Below are 22406 nucleotides of genomic sequence, written 5' to 3'. Positions count from 1 at the left end.
TGGCAAGTAAAAGGAATGGTGAAACAAAAAGAACAATTACGAAGAAACAGGCAAGTTCCACCCAAACTGCAACAATCTACTGCACATCAAGCTAAATGAAACTAATTTGAAACTATTTATTTCAATTATGCTCAAATTTGAAATATTTTAAGAGAAAACTCTACAATGCATTAAAAGACTAAGCTTAATTAATAATATAGTACGTCTTAAAGGGATGCTTACCATTGTTATCCTACCTTCTCAATTAAAAAGGTGATTAAGATAAGTTCTCTAATGTAAAAGCAACACCCATGAAATTAATTAAAATAATTCATGCTCTTCTCCTTCTACCAATCTAATTTAAGGTGTTATACCCTATCTTCAAATTCTTTTAATTAATTTAAATTGAAAGATCCAACTTGTCATGATGATCCATTTAGAATACACGGAGTACTTTCAAAAATGCTTCAGATTATAGAAGGTCAACACCAGTGCGTAAAGTCAGACTAGCTCGAGTAGTACACTTAGAAACATACTTATGCCAACAATTTTTATAAAGATTAAGACAACAGATCTGATGCAAAAACCCAGCTAATCCGAGTGCCAAGTTACAAAACACTGCTCAGCAATAGAGAAAAGTAACTGCAGTTGCTCTAATAGGTTCATATATTTTTACCAAAAGGTTCTCATTGGGATATCCTGAACAGGAGAACCAATTATTACAAAAACTTCAAACTGACCAAGGAAGAAAAAGGGTACTCAGAAGAGCTCAGCTGGGCTTCTTCACCTCCCACTTCTCTGAACTGGTGCCATGTTTGAAAGCATAGGCACAGAGTCAGGTTATGTTGGAATAAGTAGTAGAAAAAAAATACTTTAGAGGAAACAGATCCCTGATCGCAGTTATGATTATTCTTTTCACATATAGGCTCCTGATAAACAGAAGCTTTTAGTGAGTGGGGAAAAGCAGAAGATTGCAAGACAGTACTTAAAACAGGCAAATCACTGACGTTCCATCAGAGAACAGTTTCATAAAAACAATTCTGGTAGCAAGAGTAATTTAAAAGGTACCTGCTTCTCCCCATACACTTATTTTCTGCTCCATTCCATAAGCTTTATGCCAGTTATGTCAATGTGACTGCTTGGGATGATGCCGTAAACTGAACCAGTGAAGTGAATTGGATGGGGGAGGGAGGAAACAGCTGCTTTTTCTTAACCCTGATCATGAAATGTTTTATTTAAAAGGAAGCTGCATAGTGAATAGTAAATTGTAGGTATCATAAATACGATATTTCATTCAAAACGACATGTATCGTTGCTATCCAAACACTCTTCCAGTCAATTTATTTTCCGTTGAAGACTTTTTCAAGAGGGTGTGAGGTTCTGACATGGAAAACAATTTCAAACTGCCACACTGGTGGAATGAGAGAAGGCTCAGAAGACAACAAGTGGCAGTTTCTTCAGGTGAGAATACCTACTGAGGCACAGAAAAGCAGGAAGCATATTCAAGTCGCTATGTTTTTCACCGCAGAAAACAAGACTTTTCCTCTAAAAAAAGGGGGGAAACTTCCACAGCAGCATCTGAAAAATGCAATCTGCTCCCTTCTTGATTCTAGGTAATGTTATATGAAATACAGGAGCACCTCTGCTGCCATAAAGGATGCCATCCTATGCTTTTCCTCAGGTAGCTTGATGGCATCTATCCTTCCAGGCAAGATAAATCAGTAGCTGCTGCAATCTCCCCACAGAGGAGCTCAGACACCTTTGAGTCACACAGTGAGAGCTCTGAAGAAACAAGTGGTTCTCTGAACACATCCTTTTAGACTACTACCAGGAAAGAAGACCCCCTTCTCGTTCTAGTTATTTGAGAGGAAGGAAGAAAAAAGGAAAGGCTCTTTGTTTTAAAGTAGATTTTTAATTTTTTTTTTTAAGTAAATAGAAAGTTACGCAATTCCCAGTTTTAAATAAGCATAATTTTAAAATTAATACAATCTGAAAAAAAGAAGTGAAAACTAAAAGGAGAAAAAATTCATTTATTTCTATTTATTTTTCCTCAATGTGTGTTTCCAAAAGAAAAAAAAAAGTGGAATTGAAATTTAAGAAAAATCCTTCTCTCTTGCTATTTTTATGAAAAGTATTATATGAAGAGGCAAAAATATTCTCCAATTTAGCTAGCTCATTTATTTGGGGGGGCCACACATGAAAAAAAAACCCAAATTTTTCCAGTATAAAACTTGTTGCAGAGATTGGAATTTCTAAATGTAAAATTAGCACAAACAAAAACAGTTCTAAAGATAGCGAGTAGGTGTTTTGTAACAGTAGGTATACCCAGACACTATGTTTGCAGGAAACTATGCAACATTTTCCAGCAATAAAATATTTTTTTTTTAAAATTCAAGAAAACAAGTGAATATGTAATTCTACTTTTTCTGGATTTCACATAGATTACCTGTTTTCCTGTATGAACAGAGGCAACAGAATTTAAAGCTATCCTATTTACATCTACCCCAAACTGAAAGCTTAAGTCTTTGCAGGATCTACTTGCCTACAGGAGCAACAACTCTGGGGTATGTGCCTGGATAGCTCTGTACCTGTAGCACCCTCTGCTGCTTTTTTAGTTCCAAAACATGTAATTGTACACTCAACCAAGTAGAAAATAAAATGAATATGTATTGAACATGTTGTTTCTTGAAAATGGTTACATTATTAACTAATGCTATGGGCAGTTTACAAGAAAATGTTTTGCTATTACAGATAGGATATTTGCAATTTCATACTACTTGAGCACTCTGGAATATCTTGTTTCCATGTTGACATCCAGCAGATACTAGATGAAAATCCCAAAACATGCTGTATTTCACTACTGAAAAATCTCCTTTACAGCCACTGTAGCTTGCTTAGACTGGTGGCAGTTAGTAAAGAGGTTTATATTTTGGCCCTTGATCATTTCACTTAATTTAAACATATACATAATTTGAAATAATTACTGCAGGGACATAATTATACAAGCATTTCAGTCATAACTGCTTTCTCCCACCAGGAAAGGCAGGGGAAGGTGATACTCTCAAAAGCTCATTCTCGCAGAATTTTCCTTGCTTTTTGGACAGCGTTGCGGAAGAGAATTTTCTTCTTCAAGGATGAGTATGGCATGTGGCTCCTGGAGCCAGCTCGATGGATTCTGCCTGGGATCCATCAGTTCTTTTAAAGGACTATCTTAGGACTAGAGATGGTCTCAGGATATACCATCTTTTTAACAGATGGCATACTGTTGTCTAAAACGAACAGATGGATCCTTTCCTTCATTCCAGTCCTCTCTTCCCTGCCTCCATAGAATTAAAGCTGTATGAAGTGCATTTAGCACTGCATCCTGCCTGTGTGGAGAATTCATTTAGAGTTTTCACGTGGAAACTGCTCTCTCACAAAGGATGCACAGGAGAGAAAAAATTTTTCTGGGAAAGTGAAAACCAATTGTAATTTGTAGTGTGAATTTTCATTCACAGTAGCAATCCTACAATGAAAATGCATCTTCAGCAATCTTTTTGAAAAAGACAGAATACGAGTGTAGGTACCAAGTTTGAAGAAGATATAGTGCAGAGGCAATTTCCAGAGTTAACACTTGGGACCCTGCAATATGCCATTTACAGCTACTGCAGTTGGCTCCACTTTTGTCCTGTAGTCTTACTGGTATAAGGCAGCACTTCTGGAAGCTGTCACAAGTATTCCTCAAAAGCTCCTTACTGATATTTTATATAATGCTGCCAGCTAGTGGCACATCTTGTACTGAGTTGATATCTACCAGGAGTGTAGAGAAAGTGCTATTAACTAAGTCTGCTCTACCACTCTTCTTTTGATGGTGTATGGTGATGTAGCTGTTAAAGACCATAAGCAGAAAGATCAAAAAGTGAAACAAAAAGACCATAGAAATGCTCTCTGAAAGAGCTTGTTTTAACACAAGGTACTTAGGAACATTACTAGAAGAAACAAAAAACCTCCCCCCAAACCCACACAAGCCATGTTATTTGAAACAAATGATTATGTTTAAAAAGGATGTAATATGCAACATGTTTCAGTTTTTACAAAATCTAATCTGTTTAATACACAATTATTTCATAATCTAATAATCTCTAGCAAAACGTTAATCTTACTGATAAATACTCAGTATGGCAGCCAAAACAAACACACAGAACACTAAAATATTTAACTGTTTTCTGATAACTCGGTCTGAATTGTTTAAGTGAAGTTTAGTGCCCGGTAAATAAATTCTGATTATGCACTGTGTCCTAAAAGAACATTAAAGTCTATAATTATTCAATGGGTCCCCTCACAGAGCATGCTACTGTAGATGGGACTGATAATATGTTCAATACTGGCTAGCTCCATTAGTATTAGGTATTAGAAGAAATAATCTAAGACTGTTAAAGATCATTTTAGAAATGTTTGGGGTTTTTTTTAGGGTAGACTACCATTTGATAATATAAAGTTCTTAAAGAACACCACAGCAATTGTAAAAAATAGTCGACCTAATTTTAGAAATACTACAACTGTAGTTACCCTTGGGCGTAAAAGGAGGCAGGATTACTACCTACCATTTCCACTGTGGGTTAACACAAAGAGAGCCAAGAAATACTCAGAAAAAGGTCAAAGAGTCAATTCAAATCAAGGAATAATGGGAGTGCACACAAATTCAGTCAGGTATGAGCCAAATAGAGCAGCTCAGTAAACACATGGTTGGGGGAACTTTACTATGATGATGTGACAGACGCATAGTTACTCTGGCTTGGACACTGGGGACATTTACTCCATACAGGTGGTAGCAAAAAAGTATCATTATTACACTTCAAGCCAATATTGCATACTGCCAGAGGTAACTATTTTACAGTTACCCTAACAGAGTGTAATCTAGAGTGCTTAGTAAAATGGGCATAAATCAGTAATATGTACATCAATACAGACAGAAACTTACAGACACAGAATGGGGAAGCAATGAATCTGGAAATGACTTAGCAAACACTGTATATAATAGCACAGCATGAACCCTCAAAGCAATACTGAATCCAAAAGGACAAATGTGAATCTTCGTATATACAGAGAAACAGTAAGAAGAACCAAAAATGTCATATTGCTCCTGTGTTAGCACTGGTGGTGTGCCTATTAGAGTGTAAGTCTTGTTCCACCATCTGCAATCAGTAATAAAGTAGCTGAACTAGTGGAAAAAGTTAACAGAAGAGCTCACAGCACATCTATCAATAGGAAAGCATATAGTAGCAGAGTAAATTATTTGTGTTAACAAGGAAATTTGTGTAGATTGATCACAATCTAAGTACTCACACAAAGAACAAAGATTAAGAAATCATGTTACCATGTTTAACAGAGTAAGGTCTTGATCCACTATGTGAAGCACTTTTAGAAAAAAAAAAAAAAGGGGGGGGGATTTTCTCTGCTGTTCAAAATAAATACCCAAGTTGTTATCTAATGAACTAATATAACAATATTTTTTCAATATTCTATCCAGTTCATGAGAATAAAGTAACTTGTTATAAAAGTCCCTCAAGCTTCCTATTCTGAGAATCTACAACAACAAATCTCTCTAAATGCCTCCCGTAATTTAAGCAAAGCATTTTCTTCCAGATCCTAAATGTCTTAAATCCAAATGTTTTTATCATCCAGCTCATGATGCCTACATATGTAGTTGATGTCAATCATAATTACAAATGTGAATTTTCTTTCTCAGACTTAATATTATTAATTTGGATATTCATATATCCCTTAGATATAATTTTCATTCAGAAATCAGAGAACAAATTTCTCTTTGGCAACAGTTAAAGAATATATCCTGAAGTATTTTGTGGCAGGACCACACAGCTATCTTCAATGTTCAGAACTGAATGAAAGCTAGCAAATTTTAAAAAGGAGAGCACATAGTTTATGATTTTTTTTCCATTTGAAGGCAAAAGTTTATTAAATAAATTGACCTTTTTGCTACTGAAAAGCCAATGTTTATTGAAACATAGCTTTGGAATACTAAGACTGGAGTTTTGAGATGAAACACGTATATATCAGAACAGTTTCTATATCATTGCTTTGATAAGGAAGAAGAGATAGGTGCACATTTCTTGAATATCTGGCAAACTTACAGAGATGCCCCCCAACTTCATTCTATCACTTTGCTTGTTTGACACCAAACCAACCAACCTGAAAAATCAGGCAGAATAATCAAACAAGAATTATATGTAGATCTGTAAATGTTAATTACGTAATAGTAATTACTCATTACATCAAAAATATTTAAATATTTTTGCTCAGCTGCTTTTCCATGATCTACCACAGTTTTATAGTTCAAGTCCATTAATAGCATAGATAATTTTATTAATAAGTATACTGAAGCAGAGCCATACTGGGTCAGACATTGAAGGCCCACTTACGGCTCATCTTGTCTCAGGTTAATGCGGCCAGTGACTGATGCTTAGACAAGAGTGAAAGATCAGGACTAACACATCATCCTACTGTCCCATTAATTCTCCTAACATCCAGCACTTCCTAAGCCATAAGCGATGTCTTTACATTTGATAGCCACAGTCAATTTTTCTTGTACAATCTTTTCCCCTTTGCCTTTTGAATGCAGGTCATGTTCTAGGATCCAAAACATTCTGTGGGGAGAAATTTCACAACTTGACTGTGTGCTTTCTTTTGTTTTTCTCTGGTTTGAGTTTGCCCTCTCTAAGCGAGAAGTATCATTGTTTGCTTCCCATGTTCTTGCACTGTTGTTCCTCAGAGAGCCGCTGCTGGCCACTGGCCAACACAAATCAATGGGCTAAACTAATTTTTTGTCCAACCCAGTTCAGCTGCTCTAATGTTCCCAACGCAGTCACAGAACCAAAAATAACCTGCACTGGGATGACTTAAAGGTGTATCCACACAAACAACTGTGCTACATAAAAGAGTGTAACACATAAGACACTATGGTAGGTAGATCTGTATCTCTGACCACAGTAATGGTGTTTCTCAGCTAAATGAAATGGTTATTGAGGGCTCTTACAGAAATACTTTATATTGATACAATTAGACTTCGATCAACATAGTGCTGTATTTAAATAAACAATGACTTACAGACATTCCCCGTGTTGTCAAAACTTGTAAGAACATCTTTAACGTTTAAGAGTCCGTTGTGAAATCTGGAAGAAAACATAAATAGTGACTTTACCAACACACAAACAATCAAAAAAAACCCATCTTGCCTCTGGAAGAGGTTCTGGAAGAAAAGAGGTTCACTGCACGCGTTCACTTCTCACAAACCCCTTTCACAGACAAGTAGCAAACAGGTACTACTGTAGCCACCAGGGGGAAAACAAGGGGACAATCTCTAGTCTTCAGAGTTCCATCACTGAAATCCATGAACCAGGAACATGTTTCTCGGAAACTAATACTTTATCAAAACGAAAACATTTCCAAAGAGCAACCATTTTTGTTCACATATAGGAAAGGAAGGATTTTGGTAAAGCGATTTCTTTGAAAAGGAAAAACAAAAGACGTATTTTTGAACAGCAGCTGTACACACATTCCTATTTTCTTCCACAAAATCAAGAACACTTCATTTAATTAATGTGAACAATGAAACTGATTAATGTGTTCAGTGAACTGCCCTTTCTTTGGTTTTACATTTGCATAACCCAAGTGAAATAAACATTCAAAACTGGGGATAATTAATTAATTAACTGAATTTCACATACCAACTGCAAATTTTAGAACACAGTGAGCAAAACACTGGCAGCAACAGAAAGAACATGCACCAAAGTTGAATAAAAATTTGCCTAAGAAGCCTCCTCTAAATGTTATAGATGTCAAGCTAGCTGGATTCACACCAAAAAAGGCAACTAAAATTTTTTTAACTATTCCGAGATAATCTAGGCCCAAAATGAACAAAATTAAAAAATCTTACACTTCACAACAATCAGATCACATAGCAGTTTCACTAATGCATTAAAAAAATCTAAAAAGAATTCAGCAAGGCAGTAAAATACAAAAATACGGTCTTTTAATAATGTTTCAAATATAGCTTTCAAGGCTGTTTAGGAACATGCTAATTTGAAACACTGAAAAAAAAAAAGGAAGAAATCCAACAATCCTAGCACCTACAAAATAAGTTCTCATTCTCTCAGCTTTTCCTTCCTGAAGGATGATTATTGTAAGAATGAAAAAAAAAATAAATCAACCTTTTTGCAAATATGAAATTGTATATTCATAGTGCAAAAAAGCTATTTATAGCTTCTGATAAGCATAAGCATTAAATAAAGAAACACTTACGTGTTAAATTTTGAGAAGCACCAAACAGCAACTAGACTAATTGTTAAAAAAATGAAAATCAAATGGAAATCAAGTTAAACGGAAATGAGCTCATTAACAGGGGCAACGAAATATATGAAAGATGTTACAAAAGATTCAAACTGGACATTAGAGCTCTTCTCCCAGCTACATAAAAACAAACCAAAAATACATTCCTTAGCTGCAGTGGAAGCCTACAAGAATTCTGATGGATCATGTGGACTTAAAATGCACTTTTTCTTCTTTTTTTTTGGCAAGTTTGTTTTCAATCAGATTGGACAACCGATGCAACAGAGTTAAAAAGAAAGTAGACAGGATCAGTAGTTCTGCCAACCACAGAGCTGCCCTTTAAACTGTCCCCTGCTGACTCCTTAGCATCCTACAAACTCCGTAAATGTGCATATGTCTGATACAGTTAGGGTCTCTTAGACAGCTGTGAATGTCTCATCTTCTAAATGAATGTAAGATGGGGGGTGGGGGGAGATGCTGAGACAGTAAAGAAATGTTTTAATCTTTGTTGGCATGTAGATTAGTCCTGGGATAACGTTTTGGTTTGGTTTTCTCTCCCCTCAATTTCTTTATGTACATAGTCCATATATAAAGGAGATTTATCATGCAAATCTCCAAGTGAAGCAAACAAAGGTGAGGATGAACAATTTAGTGATCCAGTACCTGTAGTTCAACAGAATGCTATGAAGAAAGAGAAACAGAAGTAAGTGGAGTGTCCTGGTCTAGAAAAGAATACTGTTTATATACTTCAGGGTCAGAAGGTAGACAAAGGAAAAAAACGAGAAATGATACAACCATAGCACTGGCTTTAAAATTATCACTAAACCAAATTTCAGGCTGTTTCCAAAATAATGGTTTATAATTGGAGATGAGAAGTGGACAGCTCTGAGTACTTCAGCCTGAAGAACAAGCTAAGATTCCACAACAGATGCATGCCACACACCTATTGTTTTTAAGGTTGTCCTGAAATTTTGGTGATGTTTTATTTAACTCAATGAATGTTCTTCATTTACATTACTATTTTTGGTACACTTGGTTTTTATTAAGGACCAGTTCTTCCTCTGATTATAAAACATTCTTTCCATAATTAAAATCAACACACACAAATTTCAAACATATCCTTACATTTATTATCCAGTGGCCAAAAGCTTGTGGTGTCCAAGTACAAACACAACACACCCCAACATTTGCTCTCTTGGCCAGCAGAGGCATTTGCACAGGCACCCTTTTCTGGCTGCCTGCAATGCTCAAAATCTCTAACTCTCTGGATCAGCAATCTCTTTCTTGCTTTCACAAATATTGTTCATGGGAAGCACATAAGTGAGCCATAATTTAATGATGAGAAGCATCCAGCTTTGCTACGAGGGACCTCCCCCTTCTCCTCAGTCTTCCAGATGCCCACTCCACACTCATCGTGGAACAGGACAGGGTTTAAGTTTAACAGCTGCTTCCTTTAGTCTGATCAGTTTATGAAACCTTCACTGAACAAAAGCAGGGAGCAAGCTCAATCTCCTAGAATGGGAGGAGTAGCCATTATGTCAACAGTCATCTGGATAGCAAAGCCGCTCTCATTTACTCCGGAAGTCACATCTCAGGTCTTAACTATATTACCATTATGGACTATTTTAAGACTACTCCACATTAGTAACAATGAATCTTCCAAAATTAATTAGCACGACAGGAAAATACCTCTTCCTGCTGGTAAAGCTTTTTCTCCCTACACCAGGCTGAAGAAGAGGCACTTAAATTCCACTGGTAACCACTTAACAGTTAGGGAACCCAAACAGCGAAGAATTGAGCATAACTTCTATTTCAGACAAGTTTTAGGACTGAGGAAAGCAACGTGCCAACAGCTGATCTGTTTGTGAAAGGCAGGGCTCAGGGAGACACATTTCCAAACAGCAATAGCCACGTTTCTCCATTTGGAGGACTGTATTTGTAGAGCCTGCAGACAAACTCTGCATCAGCTACTCCCCAACTCTTTTCCATCGCAGATCTGACTTGCAGATTAAAAGTTACATGCACCTGTAAATACAGGTATTCTCTAACCCCAAATTCTGCCATAAATATCACGCTACTCAGTCCTGCACCTAAAAACCACAGCTTCTAGTTTGGGATCCAGTGCTCTGCATACACCTCCCCAGCAGTTCTGTAACAGCGGCTGCTTCACTGTCCCATCCCATCAGCTGCTCCACCATTACCGAGCCAAGACAAAACTGCCAATACACGTCACATCTTGTTTCTATGAATGCCTGTCATAATCACAGCTTTCCACAGTACATCTTACAAACTGCCCATAAAGTTTGTAAGTGTCATGTGTACTGAATTATGAAAGCCAAGGAAAGGAATCACTGAAGCTTGCGGTTAAATCCCAACCCCAAAATTCCCATAAATTTCCACAGGCATCTCGAAATACAGAAGAACATTAGTATTTAGTGCTTTGGAATATGTCGTGAATGTTGTACAATTCAAAGAACTTCAAAGAAGTTCAAAGATGTGATTGCTGAGATCAACAAAGTACTTCAAACAAGTATAGGTAAGCATCATGGAGAAAGTGAATTTCAGGCCAGCATGGTTAATCTGATCTACAGTGTTCTTATAGTAAGTCTTCAAAGTACAGTATCCAAAAATTTCTATGGCTGAGGCAGTAAGTTATAGAAGACAAACCTATGAATGATAAACTAATTTATCTCATGTTTCTCCTGCTATGAAGCAAAGCAAAATTCCTTACTCTGGACTATGAATAAATCCACTTTGGATGCATAAATAAAGTCAGAGAAAGAGAGATATCTTTAAAATATCAGAGAGATATTTTTATAATAACAAAAATAGACAGAGATATCTTTAAAATGTATTAATGTTCCTTCCTCTCCAATTCAGGCAACAGAAGTGGCAGAGTTTTACATGTATTTATAAATAGCTGTAGACAGTAGAATAAAAATAATCCTTCAGTAGCTCCCTATTAATGTATGCTTTTCATCAACCATAATGAAACAAAACTGTGTTCCTTCTTTTATATTATTCTTCAACTGAATGAGGAAAAATAATACAAATAACTAAATATATGTAGTAAACTTAAAAAAAACTACAAAAAACTAAGATAGACTACGTTTCCATATAACACTCAAAAGAAAAAAACCACAACACGCCACCATACATTATTAACCTGGATACAAAATAAAACAACAGTATTTGTGGAAAATGAAAGACAGGATAAGTTACCTGCAAACTTTGTTATCTGACCAAATAGTTTTTCTTCCTGGGCCAGAATATAGCAAAACAAGGTAACTCCTCTTCCACTCCAGTTCAAGATTTCAGCTTAATATGGTAAGAAACCAAAACAATGGCTTCTTTGACTACAAATTCTTTTTACAAATACACAGGTCTTGGGCAATATGATGGAACAGTCTTAGCTACATCAGTGAATGAAAGTAGTATGCTCCCAGATCACTTTTTACCTCTTTCCTCAATTTCCTCCTTCTGCAGTCAAGCCTTTATGCTGCTAAATCCACACGTTGTCTCTTAGCACACGATAAATGGAAGAAGGCAAGTTTATCGTATCCGCACAAATTGTCTATAAGGAGCAGGCAATATTCCTTGAAATCTGCTTCCCTTCATTTTTTTATGTCTATCCCTAAAACAAAAATTCATTAAAACTTCAAAATGTTCTTAGCAGAAATATCCTATAGGAATAGCCAACAGAATTCACTCCTAAACCATCTTCTAACATGCCGCTTGCCACCGACAATTAACATGCCTCTCATTTCTAAACCAAAGGTCTAGAATCATCTAATTTCTTTCATATTTTTATCTAAAGGTTCATTCATATTCAGAATAAAGGCATGACACCTTGCAAAGAACACTTAATACTCTTTACAAAAGATTTAACCCTACCCATAAGCTGCTAACATTGTTCTTTTCAGTTCTGCATTTTAGTATTTGAAACACCAAATGACTGATCAATGGAAAATATTTTACCACAGACATAACTTATTTCTTCTCTAATTGCTTAAAATGAGCCTACAATTTTAAAGTAAATTCATATCCTGAAATAAAAAATTTGAAGATATTGCTCCTTTTTTAACTCTAATAAAAGAATAATTTTCCTGTCTAAAAGACAGACACCATCTCCACAGTGAGACACTGCATCTTTATGATCTATAATCACCTCATTGCTAGAACTATTCATACAAAATTTAAATTTAAAAGCATATTCCTAAGAATAGAAGGATTTAGAAATGCAGTATTAAATAAATATTTTAAAATGTCTCTACTTACTCTATATCTTCCTATCACCTTCCTAAAAACAAGTATTTAGCACACGCCTAATTTTTAACAGCAAAGTGAAATACCCCCAAAGTTAAAAAGAACTTGAACAAAGCTAAAAAAAACCCCCACGAAAGTTTAATGAATAAAAACATATTTTTAATGGAGAAAAGACCCAGAAGGCCAGATAACATCTGTAATGAAAGATATTTTTTTCCACTTCAAGCTTGCAAGAAATTTCACTCAAAATGACGTTCATATTTTTCACCCGCAGACTAGATTACTCAGTTTACTGTACCCAAAGCTGAATGTGAAAACTGCAGCAAGATTCCAGCTTGGACTGGATATGTCCACATTCTCCATGTTAGACTGCCATAAACATTCAGCCCGATTCCCAGGCTGACCTCCTGTCAGTTTAGGGATTTATTTTTTAATTAACATTAATTGCAAAGAACATCAGAGAGCAGTTTAATGTATGTAGCCACCCAATTCATATCAAGACAAGGATGTAGTACAAATCCAAATGAGACTAGACTAATCAAACGAGATTCTGGATTATAACACAAGAAATGTCATTTTGACACATCTTTCACTGCTAACAAAAATCACACTCATCAGACACTCCTTTTCATACCCCAGAGCTACCGTGAAGCACCTTAGTACCTATACAACTTCAAGAGACCACCTTCCAGCATGTATTGTGAGTTTACATTTCATTAAGCACACTAGAAATCACTGTTTAACCAGAAGAATTACGGGGATTTTTAAAATGAGTCAATGATGTTGTCACCTAAAGGATCTAGTCAAAATGACACGTAAATGCAGCCTAAATTTTTTAAGCAAAAAATCGCCATACATTGGTGCTTCTGGCTTCCTGCTTTGGAAGATTTGTTATTAAGAATGGTTCTAAAATAAACTAGTGACAAAAAAAACATGGCGTAAGCTCTTCTTTCCCAAATATGAACCCAACCTGACTTTGGTTAGAAAAATAGCATCTTATTAAAACAAGCTGCACTGAGAAGTTCAGAAAAGCATGCACAAGACTGGTAGCTCCTACCAAAGCTTCTATTTGCCTGACAAACTGGTCCCCAAGTCCCTCTAGAGCAGTAATTCCAGCTAGGTCATAGCATATCTGAATATACAATTTGATCAGTTTTGATAGCCCTTGAACTGATATAGCTTGACCTTTATACTCTTTGCCAAAAGCCACTAACAACCTTATGAACTTTCTTAAGTATTTAGTCTTGTCAAGATATTAGCTGACAACCCTTTTAACATCCAACATATGCAATGAGCTTTCCCAAGAAGATGTTAATGCATAAGGAAAACATATGTAGATGAAAATTCAAAAGCACTTTTGTCAGGATTTTAGAGGGGCTATAGCAACGTTTTTTTCCTGACAAATATCTATATAAAAAGGCTCTCCTACTCAAGCACACTGTTCTGGGTTTACCCGACTGATGTTATTGTTAATAATATGCTAATAATATGCTCTTGTTATCTTGTTAAAATTGTTTCTATTGATGACAATGATGATAAGTAATATTTTGCCAATTGGAGCAGAAAAATGAAGGCGAGACTGTCAGACATACAGAGGATCCTTAAGTTTCCAAGACATGATCAGTTCTCAAAGATCCAGGAACGCTTACTCCAAGATTTCTTATCTTCTAGATAAGCCAGTTTCAGTGAGGAGAACTGTTGCTCTGTTATGTATGTTAACCTGTTACGTTTACCCTCTTAAATTACTTCTCCTGCAAAAACAGAGAAGAAACTTTACTTAATAAAGATTTAAGGTAAAGCCGATTTTGTTGCAGGATTTATACTTTGTCCCTGGCAAAATACTCAGCGAGTATTTTCTCCTTCCCTTTTTCACCATCCTGCAATATTCTGAAATAATAAGTATATGCTATCTATTGCCACTACTTCAATATAGAGAAAAAACATTTTAATATATAAGTGTAATTAAGTTCTGATCATTATCCCTAAAACGATCAGTGATTACCATTTTTAAAGATCACTGTGTATCTTCTAGAACGGAACAAAATACGGGGAAAAAATAAAAATCCCCACCAGGAGACAATCTCCTTATTCTCCTCAATATACAGTTTTTGAAACTCAATGTGAGCCTCCTCCAGCACAACTGTACCATTGGTCAAGCTCAGAGGAACATAAAAGGTTAAAACAAAATCCTCATACTTAGAATACTATATAATGATCACCAAAAATAAAATCATGCATGAACAAACATGCTTGTTCACAGTCTACAGTTTGAGCTGTGTCCTATTACCAGTGAAGCTTCTCTTAGCCAAATAAAAATGCCAAATAAAATGATGACATGGGAGTCGATGGAAACAAGGACACAAATATCAAATGTCAGCGCAAGATCAGCCTGACATTCCCTTGGCTTTTGTACTGCCAGCAGAGGTGAACTTCAGCTCACCTTCTACCTTAAAATTCACGTAACTAGTAAATCAAGTAAGTGACACCAAGTGTTGCAAACCATGGTAAGTGAACTAGGGAGACGGAATGAAGAAGTTCAGGACTGCAGCATAAAGGACTGCAGACTTGCTCAGCCTAAATTCTACCTAAACACCTTACATTTCCCATTACCAGTGTGCCTCTGAAGACCTAAAACCAGGGAATAGAGACACTGCACAAAGAGATTAGGTAGACCGTGAGCATCTGGATGAATCTGTAGCTTTCCCCAGCAGTTCACTGGAAAACTCCATATGCAGAAAAAACACTGTACCTACTTCTATTACAAATAGGCAGCATTTTCAAATGGAAAAGTTTTCTTTTGAAGCCTTTTAGCATCAATAAGTATAAGCTTGGAAAATGGAAAATTAAGGCTTTGTAAAGCTCTAAACAATTTCCTATTTGACTTTTCACCCAGCTGCAAATTTAAGGCAACCTGCATGTAGTGTTGTGGGGTTGGGGGCTTTTTGTTTTGGTTTGTTGTTTTCTTTTTGTTGTTTTGTTTTATAACCTTGCAAAAATGTCACAGTTAACGATGGTCACTTGTTTATGTTAGATCTTAGTTTCTAAGATTGACTTTAATTTAAAGGTCCCAGTTAAATAAAAATGCACTGTACAATTCTGATGACCCAGGCTCTCCAGAATATCCTCTACTGTGCACAGAATGCAAAATCCTACACCCTCAGCAGGGCTAATTAGAGGCTGCAAAACAAATATTGATTCAGGGATGCTTAAGTTACTGTTGCAATGATACCTGTTGAGGCAAAACCAAGTTATAGATATGTTCAAAACTGAACAAAGAAAAGGAGAGCAAAGCAGGAGAAAAGGAAACAAAAAACCTCCACATAGTAACGAATAGGAGCTATAAACTTTCCTGTTTTGCTAAAGTTACCGAGAATTCATGAACACTCCTTCAGAGGGGTTTTTTTGGGGGGTCAGGTTATTTGGTTTTGGGGTTTTGGGGGTGGGTGGGGTGGTGTTGGTTTTTTTAATACAGATCTTCATTTGTTTTACCTGCTCTATTATAAAACAGATTTCTTCATTAGGTATAAACCATTTCTGTACAAAGAGGAAATTTTTTATTGTTTTGCAAATTGGCTTCCAAACTATCATTGAGTTTTACAAAAACTGTTAAGAAGAAAATTGAATATAGACTACTACAAAAAAGCTTTTAGAACTTTATGAATAACATCATGACATTAAAATTTTTATTAAGATTACAAGTAAATGTGTTCAGTTTTTTTACATGCTATTTATATCAGAAGAATGTCAAAACAGAAAGCTATTAGAAATACAAAATAAATGCTCATATTTGCATTCTGTTATAGGTACAACCATCAGTATTTTCATTCAAGCTCTGGCACTTCAGTGAAATGTACTGAAAAAAAATCAGACAAGCTGCTTACTGTAACAAACAACTAAAAAGAACATCTAACAGTTTATTTGTAAACTGTGCGCTAGTTATACAAAACACTGGAAGAATGGCTAATGAATTTTATATTTGAGGCCTGTACATGATCTTAGGAAGTACTTAAAACTTAAATGATGATTACCTTAAGGACACACTATACTCAGGATAAAAGATGCTTTTATACTGAACCCAGGTCCCAGTTTCCTCTTCTGTATTCTGGTCTTCTATTGAAAAGAGATTGAACGATGCGAACCTTCTTACAGACACTTGTTGGAGATGCACATCTTTCAAGTGCTTTTTCTTCAGAACCTTTGAAATGAAGAACAAATTAGACATTAAGAATAAAACTTTCAAGAAAAGAACAAACACGAGCTTATTTAACTGAAGAGGCAAGTCTGGAATCAACCATAATAGCTATGCTATTAGCTAATACTTATGAGTAACTAGTCCAAGTATGTCAAGCCTGGGAAAAATAACAGTGGTATTGATGGTAGGGGTCAAGAGAATGGGTTATGAATTTATGTCTCAGTAACTGTAAAGCAAATGTACTGTGTTCACAAGTACACAAAGTTGCTTTTTTAACTCCCACTCCAGCAAACACATGCCCGAATTAGAGGCAGACTGGGTTCTCCCCTATCCTCCCCTCACCATCACAATGAAAGCTTCACAGACCAAGTGCCCTCACCAAGCAATTTCCGTGCCACTCACTGTCCCTATAGGTGAAAAAAGAATAAAAAAAAAAAAAAACAGGGGTATCTTCTGTAGAATTTAAATGACTAAACTCAAAACATGATCCTCAGGTGCCCGAGTGATATGTGTTTGCCAGGTAGACTACTTCCTAGCCTAGAAGTCTACTGCTGCACACTTGCAGACCTGCTGCCAAACTTTCCCGAGTTGAGAAACCTGCTACCTGTCCAGGCCCCAGACTTTCAGGTGCCACAACTGCATATTCCCCTAGCAGGTCCCCATAAGGGGACTGATGCATTAGCCAACCTTTACACGAGCCCCAAAATACAGACAGCACCAAGTTCAGCGCTAAGAGACTGAAGAATTCAAGGCAGTGGCAGAGACAGAATGTGGCCGTTCGCATTTTTTAAATGACTAAAACACTTGTTCGGGAAAGTGAAAACATGGGCTCGCGGTCCTGCATAGTTCGCTGCACGCAACTGTCTTTGGGGAGTGAGGTATCAACTCCTCTGTACAGGAAAACCCGGCACCCAGCCCGCTTGAGCTGTATCATTGCACAGAAGACAGCTAGCATTTCCCTGCCAGACAAAAAGGCTTATTCTTTAGGTCAGTGATGTGGAAGGAGAGATGTCCTGGGTTTAACTTTCTCCTAACATTGGACAGAATACATAAATAATCGCCATTGCATTTTTAAAATAAAGGTGCATAAGCAGTCCACAGTGATGAAAAAAAACAGAGGAGAAAATAAACTCATCGCTATAAATAGGTAGAGCTACAAGGAATAGCTCTATTGAGTAGGAAAGCACCACAATGTAGTTTTTTGCCAACCAGAGCTAAATCTGAAGTCAAATGAGAAATAGCTCTCCAGAATTATGAAACTGGAAATGGAAGCTTTGCATATGGGATGCATACAAGAAAATAATGGGTCAGAGATTTTTTTTTTTGCTGCACCCAACCTTTGTCAATCGTGCTTTAACTGGAAATGCACTCAAAACCAACAGCCTTACAATTTGGTAAATTGTAAATAAATCCTGTTATTTTGCAGGATACTTGGAAATACTACATATGTGAGCAGAGCAATTGTATTAGCTATGCTGTTGGTTTCTAACAGCAGGTCTGATGCATCAGGCTTATTGCTTTTGGATCTATTTTCATCGGCAAGTCTCAGCATATGGAAGGCACAGGCATTTTCATCAAAGTATTAAAAATGGCTGTGTGCTGTCCACACTATTTCTTCTACTTTTGTAACACATGGGAAAAATACACATATGAAGGAAATCGCAAAAGTATCAAAACAGGGGAACCAAATTAAAAGACTAGCAGAATTAAGACCTTCATATAATAGCAGCATGCCTGGAAACAAAATGGACCAACTTGACAACTAAAGAAAACCACCAAGATCTAATTTTCAGAAAGGCATATTGTTTTGGGGCTTTTTTTAAAGCAAAGGCAAGCCATTACTAACAGGAAAAGAAAATCCAGCAGTGACAACACTTTTCTGTTTTCAGTTTTTTGTTCTACAGAGACATCTTCTAGCCACTCTGTAAAATGCATTTTCTGGGATAGCAGAAAATCTCATGAGCATTTGAGTACTCAAAAAACCAATTCTCCCACAGCCTCCAACTAAAATCAAGAGGTCTAAGATCTGAAAATTACAGCAGCAGGCCAAATCTTTTAAAAACCTAAATATAACTGAGAAAACAGAGCACAAAGGAATAATGTTACATTATTTATATCTAACTCTGTATTTTTACATAAGGATCAAAATATGTTTTTTCCTCAAGTCAGTTCCTAAAAGCATCACAATTGTCTTACAAGCTATAAAGCTACGCTGCTGCTATAGGATAATCCACTGACAAAAACCAAAAGGTGACAAACCTATTTAAACTCATAATAATGTTTTGAAGAGGTTGAAAGATAGTCTTCTCTATATTCATGATGCCCTTCCAATGAAGGTGAAGCTCCCTAACTTCCTGTACACTGCCATAATAAATGAACATGTCCCAGGGACCTACAAAACCAGGAGCCAGTATCAAGGCAAGCTAAAGGCTTCTTAGCAGGATAGACACAATTCTTGGTTTTAGTGATGGCAGAGAGAAAGAACTATGGTGGGGAAGGAATCACCAGACACCACTGTTCTTTGGTTGGGGCTGGCGACCACTTTATCTTCTCCCTCAGTAACTTTCAGCTAAGTTTCCCTGCACATTTTTATTTTAAAAAATTCCAGAAGCCTTGTTTCACTCTCTTCAAGATCTTCTTTCGGTACTGAAAGGCCCTGTCTTCTGCACAAGATCTTTACAGGTGTACGCAAGTGTTGGGCTTGTACGTGGGTCATACATACAAATATTATCTAAATAAATAATATTTTAGGTTCTGTAATGAAAGATTCTCTTCCAAAAAATACATTCCTCAAAAGAAAAAAACCCCCAAGAATAACAACCAAAAAAACCCCAAACAATGCAAGCTCACACTTTTACGGTGTGGTTTCCCTCTCTCAAACTTGCATTTGCTTTCCTCTCTAATTTCACCTAGAAAAATAGAATTCTAAGGCAATTCTTTCTTCATTAACACACAAGACATTTAAAAAAAAGCATCACCAAACTGTCTCCTGTTTTAGAAAGATTCTAGTAAAAAATTACCACAGATCTTAATTGCAGGGCCCTCAGTATTTAATGACAACATTAGGACCATATTTAGGACGCCCTATAAAACCTAAAGATGTTTGATCTCTCTTAAAAAATAAACAAACAAAAAACCATATGGAGAAAGGCAGTCACCTGAAATTCCCTGTATTTCTGTGTGTATCTCATTGTGTATGGCCTAGTTGCACTAAAAGCCAAATTCAGTAACAGCTGACAGTCTACAAACCTCCGCTCAGTTCCATGGCACTGACTGGAACATGGTATTTTGTACACATAAGAAAGTTTCTACATAATCAGCTACAGCACAATCTATAACTACACCATCTCTAAATATCATCAGTGGACTGTGCATTATTTATTTTTACAAATAGCTTGTTTACCAAATTGTTTTATTCAACTGTAAACAATTCACAAACTCAAGACTAACAAAACCACAGAAAAAGATCTGGAACGCAGGCACCCTTCACAGAGAGAGGAGCAGGAAAAGAAGAGAAATTGTTTTAGAAGTTCTTCTGTTCAGGGGAAAAAAAAAGCCACTTCCCTGTCCTCGCTTTAGCTTTTATTTTTCAATTCTGGAAGATAAAGCACATTAGCAGGTGAGCAAGACTTCTGTGAGAAGAGGAGCAAGAGGAAGGTAAGAGGCAGGATAAACATATAAAGCTTACAGATTTCAAGAAAGTTTTCATTAAACTTTCTATAGGGAGCAAGTGTACATACAGGGAGCAATGCCTATTCCTCTAGCTTCCCTGCTGAAGACTACAGGCTGGATAATGCCATCAATTGCACAGACTGGTAGAGGTCAAAACACAGCCTTACAGAATTTACTCCAGTCATTTATAAATGTACACTACATGTGAATCTTACCTTAGCTTTTTTTTTTAAGCAAAAAAATATTTTCCTTGATTCTGACAAGCTAAGTTTAAAAATATTGCCAAACTTCAAATTCAGTACATATGAGTTGAATGAATGAAAATGAAAAAAATATTTTATTGATAAAGAACACATAGGTAATTATGCAAACCCCTGGTTCTTTATGCTAGCTTCATAGGATACCTGATAAAAGGGCTTTTTTCTTAATTAAATCAACGAGCACGCACTCAAGCATCCTTACCATAGCAAATCAATTTGTGTATGCATTGAATGAAAGCAAATTCAATATATAAACACACCACAGAACTGACTTCATGTAAGGCGTTATTATAAGCGGTATGAAAAGTGTTTTTAAAAGCACTGTAAGAAACACTTTGACAATGCTCTTTTAAAGATGGATATAAAGGAAGGTTGATACCTTCTCCCAATCCATAGATAGATCCGAGCATTGCTGTAGTAAAGAGTGCAGAACTGATTTTTACTTCAGATGTACCAGTAAGATTAAATTGATCCTTGCTCATCGTACCATATAAAAATCAACAGAAAAGCTAAAGAACATGGAAAAACCCAGGGAATCTGCAGAGGAAAAGGTCACAGATAGATGGAGTTTGAGGAAGAAATGGAAGCCTTCTCCCCAAACACCTACATGCACCCCTCATAACCCCATTCGATGGTTATGAAAAGTTCCTTATGATTTTAAGAGACAGGGATATGCCAAAGGCAGTGTGTTGAAAAGAAGTAACAGCTAGTATCGCCACAGAGCACAGCTTGCTAGTCTGCTAGAACAGAAACCTACAAAGACAAACCTGATATTCCTACCAGTAACTTTGACGTTTCCTGCCTTATAGTATAATAAAACAGAAGTTTGTCCTGTTGAACAGGACTGGCGAATTTACCAACCAAAACCATACACAAAGAAAAGGTCAATATTAACCTCCCCACACCTCCCGCTCTGTTACCCGACTGCAGCCAGGTGCCCCTTTCAACCCAGCTGCCAACATCGGACCCACTGCCTCCACTCTGCCTTCTCGGGGAGAGGTCGTGATGGGCAGCTCCAGGCATCCGTTTTGCACAAAACTAAACGTTTAAGTTAGGGCCATAAATATCACGTCCCATAACAATAACAACAAATGAAACTGATTTGGGTTTTTAAGTCTTTATGCATATGCTCGTCTGCAGAGGAATCCTTTCCAACCTTGCACTGCTCCTAAAGGGTCCAAAAAAGTATGGAAGGCCAGAGCTGACGAGCTGCTGTTCACCCGGTGCGCAGGTGTAACCGCTTGCTGCTTCTTCCTCCTCATCCTCTTCCAGGCACGGCCCCACCGCTCACCGGACCACCAGCAGCTGCAGGTAAAGCGCAGTTTTTGCTGCCAGGTGAGTGGGGTCTCACCCCAGCTCCCCATGAAAGGCAGTTTGGAGGGGGTCAAAGGGCGGGGAATGGGGTAGCAGCTACAATAACCAACGTTATTGTGCTGCAACATCGACAGGAGGTGTCAAACCACGGCCTGAAAAATACCAAGGTAGTGCCCTCAGGGTGCCAAGGGGGTGCTGGCCGCTTAACACTGATTGTAAGACCACAGGCTGCTTTTGGGAATCTATTGAAGGCACACTTAAAAAAGCCGTGTGCGTGTATATATACCCGCCCCCGGGGGCGCGGTAGCCCAGCGCAGAGGGGCGGGAGAGGACACGAACCACCCCAGCCCAAGGCGCCGCCGCGTCAGGGGACGGGAGCGCAGCACCGTTCAAGAGAG

The 22406-nt window shown here is 37.1% G+C and overlaps 1 protein-coding gene across 1 annotated transcript in view; it reads right to left on the bottom strand.

Annotated features, from left to right (window-relative positions):
- Positions 1-16763, bottom strand: part of CAMKMT (calmodulin-lysine N-methyltransferase) — a 219023-nt gene extending 202260 nt beyond the window's left edge. The window contains exons 1-2 of the mRNA XM_009325341.1: positions 16599-16763; positions 7084-7148 (exon numbers count right to left, since the gene is read on the bottom strand). The gene's annotated coding sequence lies outside the window, so the exon portion shown is untranslated. The remainder of the gene's footprint in view (positions 1-7083; positions 7149-16598) is intronic.
- Between the last annotated feature and the right edge of the window lie 5643 nt (positions 16764-22406).

The sequence above is a fragment of the Pygoscelis adeliae genome, unplaced genomic scaffold (assembly GCF_000699105.1).
Source record: "Pygoscelis adeliae isolate BGI_AS28 unplaced genomic scaffold, ASM69910v1 Scaffold96, whole genome shotgun sequence".
NCBI lineage: Eukaryota > Metazoa > Chordata > Aves > Sphenisciformes > Spheniscidae > Pygoscelis > Pygoscelis adeliae.
Note: the sequence above shows the minus strand (reverse complement) of the source record. Positions and strands in the feature narration are given on the sequence as shown.